The sequence below is a fragment of the Caloenas nicobarica genome, chromosome 3 (genome assembly GCF_036013445.1).
Source record: "Caloenas nicobarica isolate bCalNic1 chromosome 3, bCalNic1.hap1, whole genome shotgun sequence".
Classification (NCBI taxonomy): domain Eukaryota; kingdom Metazoa; phylum Chordata; class Aves; order Columbiformes; family Columbidae; genus Caloenas; species Caloenas nicobarica.
The window spans coordinates 6,086,392-6,098,881 of NC_088247.1; the positions used below are offsets into that span (position 1 = coordinate 6,086,392).

The 12,490-nt window shown below is 37.0% G+C and overlaps 1 protein-coding gene across 1 annotated transcript in view; it reads right to left on the reverse strand.

Annotated features, from left to right (window-relative positions):
- SUPT3H (SPT3 homolog, SAGA and STAGA complex component) overlaps positions 1 to 12,490 on the reverse strand; it is a 280,232-nt gene that overhangs the window by 128,569 nt on the left and 139,173 nt on the right.

The following is a 12,490-nucleotide window of genomic DNA, read 5'->3' on the forward strand; positions in this document are numbered from 1 at the left end:
GAAGAATCAGTTTAATAAAATGAAAACAAACCAAACCCGTGTTATTTGGCAATCCCACATGCAAACCACTTGAACTTTACACTTCTGGAGCTGATGTCATCATTGAGCCACCACCTTCCCACTTTGAGAAAGCTGCAGTTTAGAGAACTATTATTGTAAAGCATACTATAAAGCTGTAATGGAGCAGCTACTCAAGAAAAAAAACTACCAGATTAAGTTGAGTCATTAATCAGGACACAGTCAGAGTCATCTTTCCCCAGAAATGAATAGACCTCCTCCCAGCATTTAGAAGAGGGGATGTAGAAAATCACAAATACTCCTCAAGATTTCAAGAACCTCTGGTATATTCCAGTAACGCAAGTGTATTGTGTATTAAACAAAGAAATAGTTTTAAAATATCATATACAGCCCTCCACAAATCCTGCAAACCCTATCATTAACAGTTATGGTATGATTAACGTTTGCACTGGGGCATTTTAATTAGTTAAACAATTCAGAGTTCTACCTTAAAAAGCAGCTTTGTGAAACTGCAGTAGTTGCAGAATATTTTACTCCTGGGCTTGATAAAACACTAAACCAGAAACTGCTTTAAAATAACTGCCTGCCACAGCACTTTTAGCCAACTTTTGCACCTGGTGCCGAGAGGAAAAGCCAAGTGAACTTTCACTCACTTGTTGCACGTCAGCTTCAATGCGATGTCTTTCTTCTGTCGTGTTTGCGTTTCTAACTGGAAGAGACAAGTAAGCTAAACTAGCAGCCAATCAATCCCTAAATTCTAAGAATGCAATAAAATTTGACACCAATAAATCTTTTCTTTTAACAGCCAGAAGAGATTAACAAAGTTATTTGAAATTTCATCCTCTTCTGTTCTTTCAATAGGACGATTACCTGACAATCCCGTTGAATCAAACAGCAAAATTAAAAGGGACACAATTAAGTTTGTATATACATAAGAACAGGATATGCATTGATGCATATCCCTAGTAGGTCCTCCATTATTTATTAGCCTTGATGTATTTTTCTTCCTCATACAATAAAAGTTATTACACCTTTGGATTGCCAAATAAAAATCCAATTGGCTGAGACACACAAACCATCAATATAAAATAGCTTTGCACAGCTTCCCTCTTGACTACAACTAGTCGACTTTTTTCGGCTCTGCCATTCATTTGCCTCATGACATAGGGAAAATCCACTTTGCCTTCTTTCTACTTTAATTTCTCATCACTAAAGTGAGCAGTATCTTCTGAGTATACTGAAGTGGATATACTAGCATCAGGCTGTGTATCCCTATACAAGTGCTCATTATTAATCTATATATGCATATATACATATGCTCTACATATGCTTGCATGTTATGACGGTGCAAAGATGCATTCATTCAGACTTCCAAGTGTATGGTGATGTCCACAGAAGAAGAACTTGCCACAAGTCTTTCCATTTTACTATGAATTCATGCCTGGGATGTAGAAACTGCCTCTCCCTTTCTTCTTAGCCCTGTACTCTCCATCACGGTGACACCAATGGTCATGTTCCACCTGTTTGGTCATTATCCACCTACTTTCTATGGCCTCACCTGAGGTTCAGTTTGGGAGCAACACATCTGCTGATTCTCACTCCATTTGCTAGTTTTGATGGCTTTGCTCTCATCAGCACTTAATGCCCTGTAAAGCCACTTCCGAAATCCATTCTCGAGACCAGACCTTCTGCAAGCTCCAAGGCACCAGAAACAGTTTCAAACCTTTCTGCCTCTCATTTCAATTATTCCCATTCTCTTGCTATTGAATGCCTTGAGGGAGGGTCACAGGATCCTCTTCCAAACTCCTTCCATTACAGGTTTGTTTTCATCTTTCAGATTCCTTTTCTTTCACTTCTTTAAAAAACTCTTTGCTGAATCTCAGGCTTCCTATTCCTTATTTGCAACCTGGGTTCCTCTTTTAGTGCCATAATTTTTCTGGTACAAGAGAGAATATCTGCATTCCCACAAAGCTGCACCTAGTTTTTGTTCCGGAATACTTTCTCGTCATAAATCTCTGGCCTTTTTCCCAGCTCTGACCCATCTCGGTAGATGCATCATATCCTGCCTACTTAGTTTTCAATTTTTCTTTGCTCTCTGGCACTTTTGCTCACAGCACACAGATGTCCTCAGTCTATACTCTCTTTTAAAAAGACCATATCTCAATCCAGCCTGTCTCTCCAAATCTTTCCCCATTTCTTTTTCTCTCTTCATCTGTAAAAAAACATAGAACACGCAGATTTCAGCTAATGCACAGACCTTCCTTTTCCTAACTCCGTCTTGGATCAGCTCCAACCTGAATTTTCATAAATCCCCTCCCTTGAAAGTATTCATATATGGGACACTATGTGCCTCTTCCTGGCCAGAAAACTGGGCCTCCAGTACGTCTTTATTTTCTCTGACTTTTCTGCTGCTTTGGCATTGTTATAATTTCCTTTTGCCATCAGAGAAGTTCCCATTACCCTCCTTTTATTTTGATTGCTTTGAGGTTTTTGTCATGGGGGCTCTATTACTCTCAGGTGGGAGATATCTAAATAAACATACATGTCTACAGCTGAGCTGGTTATCCAGGGCATCTTTTATGAGAGACAAATCATCATTTTAAGTCCAAATTCACCTCATCCTGAAAACAAATGCCTAAAGAAGCCAAGTAAGTGATGTCCTACAAGTAACATTTCTCTCTGTTGTCTTTGATTATTTTTCCCTCAGCACACTATGACTGGTTCACAGGAACACAACTATTGATAGGCAGCAATGTAGTACAGCTTCTAACATTCCAGGCAGTCTAAATTGATAGATTATATGTTGAAATTTAAAGGAAGAGTGCATAAAAACAGAGCGACTGGAGTTCGGGAATATTTATGTAAATCACAGATATAACTACTGCACGGAACCCATTCTACTTAACAGCTGTGTTAAAAACAATTCAGCTGAATTAGATTGACTGTAAAGATTTTTGAGAGGATCAGTTCTGTACCAGTTGGTACAGAGCTCCTGACATGTTTTCTCAAATACATTTCCTTTATGCCCTTCCTCTGACCAAGCCACTAACTCCATCACCTCACGTGAAAAAGTCTTGGACCAGCTGCACTGCTCTTTTAAACACCAAGTATCTTAAGAGCACAAGAATCTACAGGCTGTGCAAGCGATGGGTTTGGAATGGAAGGAGACAACTTGGGAGGGAAAGGTTCTGCTTAAAGTAGTAGAATTAAACTGTGACACCTGGCTAATACAGTTTCCCAAAGTTTACGGGAAGAAAACGTTTTTATAGTAAAATCCTGGCCTGTTAGGAAATCAGGTAGGAAATCAAGGGTAAGCTCAAAGGAGACCATCACCCAGGTAGGTATTCAGTGAACTGTCACTGCCTCCTGGTTCTCTGAGAAGGCAAGGTAATAAGTGCATAGGAAAATTAAAACACACGTATGACTTGGTGTAGAAAAGCAGCTTTTTGGTGCACCTACAGAAAAAGCAATGAAAAGAAAATGGGAAGAAGGATCAAATCAAGGATAAGTTCAATATGCATTTTCTCCACCTCTGTTTCCCTTTTCTATAGAACCCATCACTAGGACACAAAAATTCTCTGACAGTTTTAGATACAGACACACTAAATTCTTAATATATTATCTTAAAGGACGAAAGACCTCCAGTTAACATAAGGCAAAATCACAGGTATAAGAGTTACACAGTAGGTTTTACTCTGCCAGTTGTCTTTGTTGGGAACAGGTTACAATCCATACTTGGATTGCTCCATTTATTTGCAAGTCTGAGATAAAAGACTGTTTGTGCTGGTGTTTGTGTACAAGTTATTTTCTGTCCACTCAAGGACTGTGCTGCCATCAACACTCCTATCAGGTAGAACTCGTGGCTAGAAGTTAAAAGAACACAGAAATAAAAAGCATTGTCATCCCCCACAATTAAACAAATACTGGTCTAAGGGTTTCTGCTGTTATCACTGTTTTTGTTGGCCAGTGACACTTGGAGACACAAAAGAGTTGCATTTGCCAAAACTAAAGCACTTAAATATTAAGAAAACAGATTTGAAGCCCTTCAAGAAGTAAAATAGCTTTTGCCAAGTTTTCTAGTAGTGGTGTACTATTTGTATTTCCAAAGTAAAATTGTTTTGAATGATGGTAACACCTTTGCCTTCGGTTCTTGTTTTCTTTTGAAGAATAACAGAAATGGAAGATTTTTACGAAGGTGGGGAACTTCGGTATCGACAGTGATCTATTAATAAAGTGCAGTATTAGAAACTCAAGACCTCTGAACACTAGGTGTCAGTGTAAGAAATGGAAAAATATCAAAAACCTGTTGTTTCCAATCAGGTGGATTAGCCAACAAACCAGGACCAGCTGTGACCACATTTCCTTGTAACTGCATAACACTGTTAACAAGCCAATCTTCCTAAAAAAAGTTACTCTGAAACGATCAGGTTTGCTTGAAATCAGATAAGGTGATTTAAAAACTACAATGAATTTGCTCTGTTAAACACTCTGAGATGACCTTTAAGGTTTACGAGTTACACTTACAGACCATGCAGAATTTAACGCTACCCTTTTTTGCCACAGATACCCATAAATCAGTTTGTCTTCCGCAACTTAACGTTTACTGTTTCATTTGACAGAATCAATGAAAAACGAAATGGCAAAAAAAAAAAAAAAAAAATACAGCTAGTGCCGAACATCCTAGAGGTGAGATGCCTTTGACTTCACTTACAATTTTAAATGGATGGCCAGAATGTTAAATAACTACTTTAGGAGATGAAAAGCCGCATCCTAGAAGTGCCCATTTATCTCCCCTGACACAGATGATCTGGCATCATTATCTCAGGTACAGAAAAATATGTTAGTTTGCCTTTATGTTTGTTCAGGTGAATCCACTGAGGATCTTGGAGGAAAAGCAGAAGGAATGTTACTGTCTACCAGGCACTGATAATTAAAATAATTGGACAATTATTTGAAACAAAGCAAGTAAGATGATAAAAATAATAACTAAAACTCCATGGTTTATTGGATTCTGGAACTGATTTCAAAGACACACAGGTGCTTTTGCTGCCAGAATCAGACTACTAGATGAGAAGGGTCTTTGCATGCAGATATGGACTTTACTCTCATGTTCATGTACTTATTCAATTCACATCATGCAAACAAGCTAAAGAAAAAATGAAACCCTGAATATAATTTTTGCATTTGATTTCTGAAGCTTGGGATGTAACTATGATTTTTCACAGACAGAAAGATTGCTCCTTCATTTCAACCCAACACCAGCTAAATTACTTGAGACATTTTTTAGGCTAAGTCAAAAATACTCTCGACAAAAGCCTGTTCAATCATAGTCATTTTCAATAGAGACTAGAGAGTAAATTCAAAATTCTTATTTACCAGAGTCCATCACATTGTGCAACAAAAATGTAATAATTACTCTTCAACTTGTTAGCTTTTTTGTTTGTTCTTTTCTAAACAGCTAATCGCCTAGAATTTCACAGGGCTTCAGCAAAATAATAAATGACATCAATATAATTAGCAAACACGTCCTGGACATTGTACCTCTGTACGCTGAATGCCTCAGCTCATCTCATCCAAGATTTCAATAGTTACTAATCTGTGCTGCACTCCTAACAGAATATATGAAAATTAAACAGCGGATGTATTTGTAGTTTGGAAACTAAGGCTGGGATCAGCTTATCAGTTGATTCATAAAAGCCCCAGAAGCCAAGGTAATTGAGTACATATATATTTAAGAATGCCATAAATTCCAAAGCCTCCATGAGTGCAATTTCATACAAAATTAATTCCTCTTGCTCAACAGCCTAAACAGGAATCTGATGCGGAAAAAATAGACCTGTATATATAGACACATATATATGCCCACATGTACACCACACGTAAATCTATGTTATTGTTATTAAAGGCCCAAAGATTGATACAGAAAATGAGGAAATACAGGGATTATAGCTGCCTACATGACCTTCATTCTTTATATTTTCTATGCACTACAAGACAAACTTTCACGACTGATCCTTTTTCCATTCAATCTAGTCAACAATTTGGATTTTTTCCCTCACTAGGGAACACATTGCTACTATAATGTGGACATAATTATTCATTTCCTTGTGTTTGATTTTTTTTTAAGGATTCTTAATAGCAGGATCTTAGCCTTTCCACTATTCAGATCGGTGATGTCCATCACCCCTGGATGCTGAGCAGCATCTCTGCACGACCAGGCAAAAAGCAGCAGCTCTATCCCATAGCACGTGTTGGCTCTGCAGAAAGATCCATGGAAAATAAACCTTCTGACTAAGTCAGTGCTTTCTCATCTTCAGAGAAAACACAGAGAGAGCCCAGAATCCCTGATTAGGCCTCCTGAACTATCTCCTGAAGTAAATTCTGTGCTTTGGAATAAATACGTCTGAATACGGTGAACCAGTAGCAGCTAATGTTAGAGTAGAAAACTCAGAACACCCCTTTTCATATAAATTACCGAAGAAGAAAAGGCAAAACTTCATCAAAAGTCAGACAAGACTTCACTGTTCCTAATTTAAATTTTCCACAAAACGTCTCCTTAAAAGACATTGTGTAATACTCCAATATATTAAAGAAGAAATGCTGTCCACTTGCTCAAGTAATCTAAAGTCAAGTGATTGCCAATCAAGAAATACTAATTTTTAAATTTTTTTTAACAAGAAATTGAGAGAACAGCGTCTTGTGTCTGATGTGGGCCTTTCTAAACCAGTGTCATCTTCAACCACGAACGACAGACACCGTCACTGTACTTCAGTACAGGAGTAACGGCATCTGATGTCTATACAATGGCAGTGAATGGGTTGAGTCTATTCAAATTTCTTCAGTATATAGAAAAAATATATATTCAGAATGATAAAACCTATTGTATACTACTTTGTAAATGGAACAAAAGAGTTTTTTGAAAAACAGCCCTTCCTTTTAGAGTTGCATAACAATCTTTCAAAAAATTAAACGCTGTAAGTCATCCAAAATAAATTTTTAGAACGGTGAATGCAAAAATTAATGTTAAAGATGCAATTTCAACTAAAAAAAAAAAAAAGAAAAAAAAAGAAAAAACTTACTTCTACCCGTGCAACAACGCAATCTAAATAGTGACTACATTTAAATGATGTAAACGCACAGGGAACAATTAAAAACCCCTTGCTAGAGATAAAGTCTCTTCCACTCCATCACACATGAGCAATGCACATCGCTGGTATCCAACCCATTTTTTACATTACAGACTTCTTTTCCAGTTTGAGTTCTTCCAGGGCAGGTGTGCCATGTGTTTGCTGCAGATGTATGAATGTCGTTTAATTTACCCTACAGTAGGAAGAGAATCAATGGCCGGAGGATTTTTCCCAGATGGTTTTTGTGAACTCCTTTATCCCGTCCGTGTAAACACACATCGCGTTCTGGTTTGCCGAGCTCTATATACACTCTACAACTCAGTACAAAGCCTAAATGTTTAGTTAGCCAGGAGATTGTTTCCACCCTGTGATTCATTAGGTCCCTCTGGTACCCTCAACTTCCTTTATTTTGTACAATCACAAATTATATTAGTTTGTCCTATTTTGATAACCCTTCTAATTAATGTCCTGCACAGGAAACTTTATTACTGTTTTAAAACAGACTCATAAAACAAGGACTTCTCCCATTAGGAGGGCTGCATGACTGACAGTTGCACGTATCTTTGGGATCAGGAGCAACTGGTGCTTCACACTTTTTATCAGTGGGCAACTTCTGTTAATGAACGACCTGGTTTCAATTCCTTCTTTTTTAAAAGGAATGCCAGCAATTCTGCAATTATGTATATAAATGTTACAAGTCTAACAGTTCGAAAACAACGTAAACAAACCTGGAACTGAAGGATTTGAGAACACCATAGAGGTTACATACATTAAAATGACTAATCCAGTTTGTGAATTAATAACAACTGTGATTTTTTTTTTTCCTAAAAACTATGTCAGAGAAGGCTGTAAAGAACCAAGAAAGCTCTATCCTCATTTCTGTTTAAATTCTCATTTTTCCTACTCCCCCATCCCATTGCCATTATCTTTTTCTTTAGATGGACAAGTGAAGATGAGTTTTCCCTTCTCCTTTTGCTTTAGACTGCAATAAAATGGTTAACAGCTGGGAAGAGAAGAAAGCACACCGCGTTCACCCGGAAAATGTACAGCCCTTTGAAAACATAAAATTCATGCTGATTATGATTAAGTACTTAGCATTTCCTATCAGTAAACCTATCTTTATCCTATCAGTAAAACTATTCTTGTGCTTGTCTGTTTAATTTTCACCATTCCTTTTCCTAGTTTTCTCAAATGACTACCCAATCTTTATTTAAGTCCCTACTATAAAAAAACATTTACTCCACAGGATTTACTATGGACTTACTCAGGACTTGACATACTGCTGAATCTCTGCATCTCATTATGAATGTTCTGCCTATGATTTATTGCCACAATTTAAAATAACCTGTGTATTCCAGTATAGATTATTCACCTGCCGACCTGTGTTCTGTGCTTTGGTTGAGATTCTGAATTAAGTGTATTTTCTGTGCAAGAGACAACTAACGTTTAATAGTAATAAACCAGAAAAAAAAAATCTATGTGTATACGTGAGGTGTTCATATATGCATTTAAGTAACACAAGACCCAAATCAAGCTCCTACAAAGGAAACAAGAATGGATTGTTAGTAAATATTAGGCAGCAGTACAAATTGTATGAAATTAAATTCTATAGGAAGATAAAAGCAAGTGATCAAAAAAATCCCTACAGATATCACGTACAATATGATTTTGGGCAGTCCAGGTTCCTTCAAGTTGACACTACTGCATTCTAAAAAAGCCAACCAAGTGGGTTTGACTTAAATCATTTGACATCAATCGAAGAGATCAGAGCCCATCTTCTAGCGCACACACATTAGCTGACAGGGAGTAAACCACAACTCTATTAACATGAATTCTATCATTCATGTCTGTCGCCGCAATGACTTATCACCGTTCACAAAGAATCCCAGTGGAGAAAATATTTAAAGGATGTAGGTCAAGGCTGTCGTGACGTGCTGTAGCCGCCCCTCTGAGCAGCCAGGCTTTCATGGACAGGGAAGGTTGCTTATCAGTAGGTAAAGTATTATTATTATAATATATAGTATTATTATTAAAGTATTATTATTATTATATATAGGAACTTTTGAGCTCTGCTGTTTATAAGCACATTTGTATTTTTGGTGTGCGTATGTGTAATTTTTCATATGCCCTTCCTGAACTCTGTGCTACTGCTAAAACGTCTTTTCATGACGGAAAAACAAATCTACTCTCTTCCCAGAGGCCATTCGGTATCTCAGAAACAAAATGTAGATCACTGAAGTTTGAGGTCTTGCTTCTCATTGGATCCTTTTCACTTCTTAGGGACATGGTTTAGTGCCAGAATTAGGTTATGGTTGGACTTGATGATCTTGAGGGTCTCTTCCAACCAAAATGATTCTATGATTTTAATAACCAAGAAAAATTCCTATTCCATGTCTTTTCATTACAGCTTCTTTTTTTTGTGATAAAGTGCTGAATAATACTGATTTGTCCTAAAGGAGGTTCTTTGAGTTCTCTTTCTAAGTATCTTAGTAGATATTAATAGATTATTATATTAATAAAAGATGCTTCAAAATCTTCTCACTGCACATGCAAATTGTACTGGATATGAAGAAAGAATGAACTAAAAGAGGCCTTGTTCCACTTCAAATGGAAAATAAACTGATTAACATATTTTTGCATTCCCTGTTGAACCTTTTTTGTAGGCGCAACTTTCCTTGTAACAGACATCCACTACTTGTACTTAACTGTGAAGAACAATATAGCCTTAACTGGAACCTCTAGTCTTAGCATACATTAAAAAAATATAGTTTTAAGGGTAACATTAAGGCATCTATAAAAACATAAAGATCAGTTACTAAACAAACACTATCAGTCAGAGGTGAATTAGATTTCAAATTAAAACTTAAATTCATTGTGCTCTTCAAATACTCTATGCTTGAACAAATATTGTACAGAACTCTCATTCTAGAGTGTTTTGTTTTATATTGTTTGATATGCAAGTAACAAAACATTTATTATAATTACAATATATGCAAAAAAAAAAAAAATCAAACTCGTGCCAGCATTCTGACCCAAACTGGATGGAATTTACCTCTCCACTTTTACCTCTATCTATCTCCTAGATATTCAAACCCCAGCAAACCACCAAAGGATCCTTTTATTAGCCAGCCGAGGACCTAAATTCCTCAAGAGAATCATCTCATCTAACTCAGAAACTAATTTTAGGATGATGTGAATCATCCTCTGAAAATGCTCATTTCCCTCTACATGTTGGTATGTACCTTTAGCAGAATTTCACTTAATGTAAAGCAGTGAACATATTGTTCAAAATACACCAAAAAAAGACCATAAAATGTGACACAGACTTTTAAAAAGTCTGCTTTTCAAGAATTTGAGTTATTAGTGCACTCATCAGCTATAGCAGCCAGACTTCATGAACTATACAGTGGTTTGAAGAAGTGACCATATATCATAAATCTGTCCAAACGAGACTCTGACCTAACAGAGATCAACTTTGAAAATATGAAGGTGGAACTATAAACCTCTGAGATATCACTAGTCAACCAATCAATGGTAATTACACTGGCAACTGATTTTTTTAATTCAGAAGTTCAAACCTGGACTTAATCCACAAGTATGTGCTGTTCTTAACGAATGTTTACCATGAAAGATGTATGCAACGTGCCAGCCGTACTGCAGGCATAAAAGTAATTCCTACAGTTTAGCCTTATACATATTAGAGATGGCAAAATGGACAGGAATTTTGAGAAGAAATCATTAAATTACATAATGAGAACTGTGTAGTCCATTAACATGAGTAATGCGACAAAATCCAGGTAGTAAGCAATAAATTTACATCTGCAGTCAGCTTCAATTATAAAAATAGCTTTTTTCTAGTACTGGATATAAATCCCACCTAAACACCTCCATCTAAAGCTATTATATAGTAATAGCTCAATAAGGATGTGCAGTTATAAAGGATGACAAACGTGCAAAAAACCCTATCAGAAGCCTGGAGCACGTAAAAAGCTCCTGATTTAAGAGTTCCGGCATGTGAATGTCAGAGGTCAAAGCAATGAGCTATTAAAGATACTTTCACTTCCTCAGAAATGAAGTGCCGTCTTGGGCTCAGAGGGGAAAGGTTAGAAAAGCTGTTTATCTGCCGTTCGGTTCCCATTCTTCCTTCTGTCAGGAAATCCTACATGTTCCTACACCCCACGCAGGGTTAACCCCGGGTCACGGTCATTCCCCAAGTAAGTGCCCGGCTGTGATTGAAGTGCAAAGACCACACGTTTTCTCAAAAGCCCTGTTTTGCTGTAAAGCTCAGCTCAGCTAAGCCTCGGCAGGATATAAAAGCACAGACTCGTCACCACTTTATTGCTAAAGGACACGCGAAGCTGCAACCATTGGTTCGCGTAAATTAACGGGGTCATTAACAAAAAGAAAATGTTCTTTTGTAGCAGATAAGAGCTAGAGCAAGAATTACGAATGTATACCTGGAGCAGCATGTTTAAGCTGTGGAGAGGGGAGAGAGGTTGTCCCCTCCCAAGGAGCCACAGGGAACATTCGGGACAGACTGAGAGGAGCTTAATAAGCAAACAAGCCCCATCAAAAAGACTCCGGGAGGTTGCAGAAACAGGGATACAGCACCGAGGTATGAGCAGAAAGAAACTACCTGGAGCTGGAAGGGACCCCGAAGTGTTTGCTGCGATGAGGAAGCCACTGAACGGTTGCTGGATTAAGTGCAAAGCTGAAGGAAAGCACCTGTCTGCAGGCAAACAGTGGGCAGGGGAGGCTTTATTTATATTATATTTGTATTAAAATATTATACGTTAAAATATACAAATTATATCTAAATATATAAATGATACATTTTATATATGTAGCATATATTTCTATTTTATATATACATACATATATACTATGTGGTCTGCCCCGTTCTGAATTTTCTCAGCTTACCAAAGTTTTTAATTCTAGTTAATATATTAACAGAACCTAGCTTGAAACTTTAAACTGTTTCTGATTGCTGAAAGGGCTCATTATAGAGAAAAGACCAAGGAACTTGCAGCTCAAAGCTCTAGTTGATCCAGCAACTTGTCGTATGTAAATATTAGTCACAGTATGTATTAGTATAATTTATATACATTAGTTACATTTAATATGCACACCCACACATGCTGGTAATTTCATTTGAAGAATCACGATAATATGAAAAAAAAAGTTTGTTATACTTCCCAAGCTACAGGTGACATACAAAAATATACCTTAATACGAAATGTCAGGTGGTAGATTCGTGTCATGGTGTAAAATACTGGAGTTGATTTTTAAAGAGGTGTTGTTGAACTTTAGTTAAAAACTATGGAGAGGTTCAAATTTAAAACTGC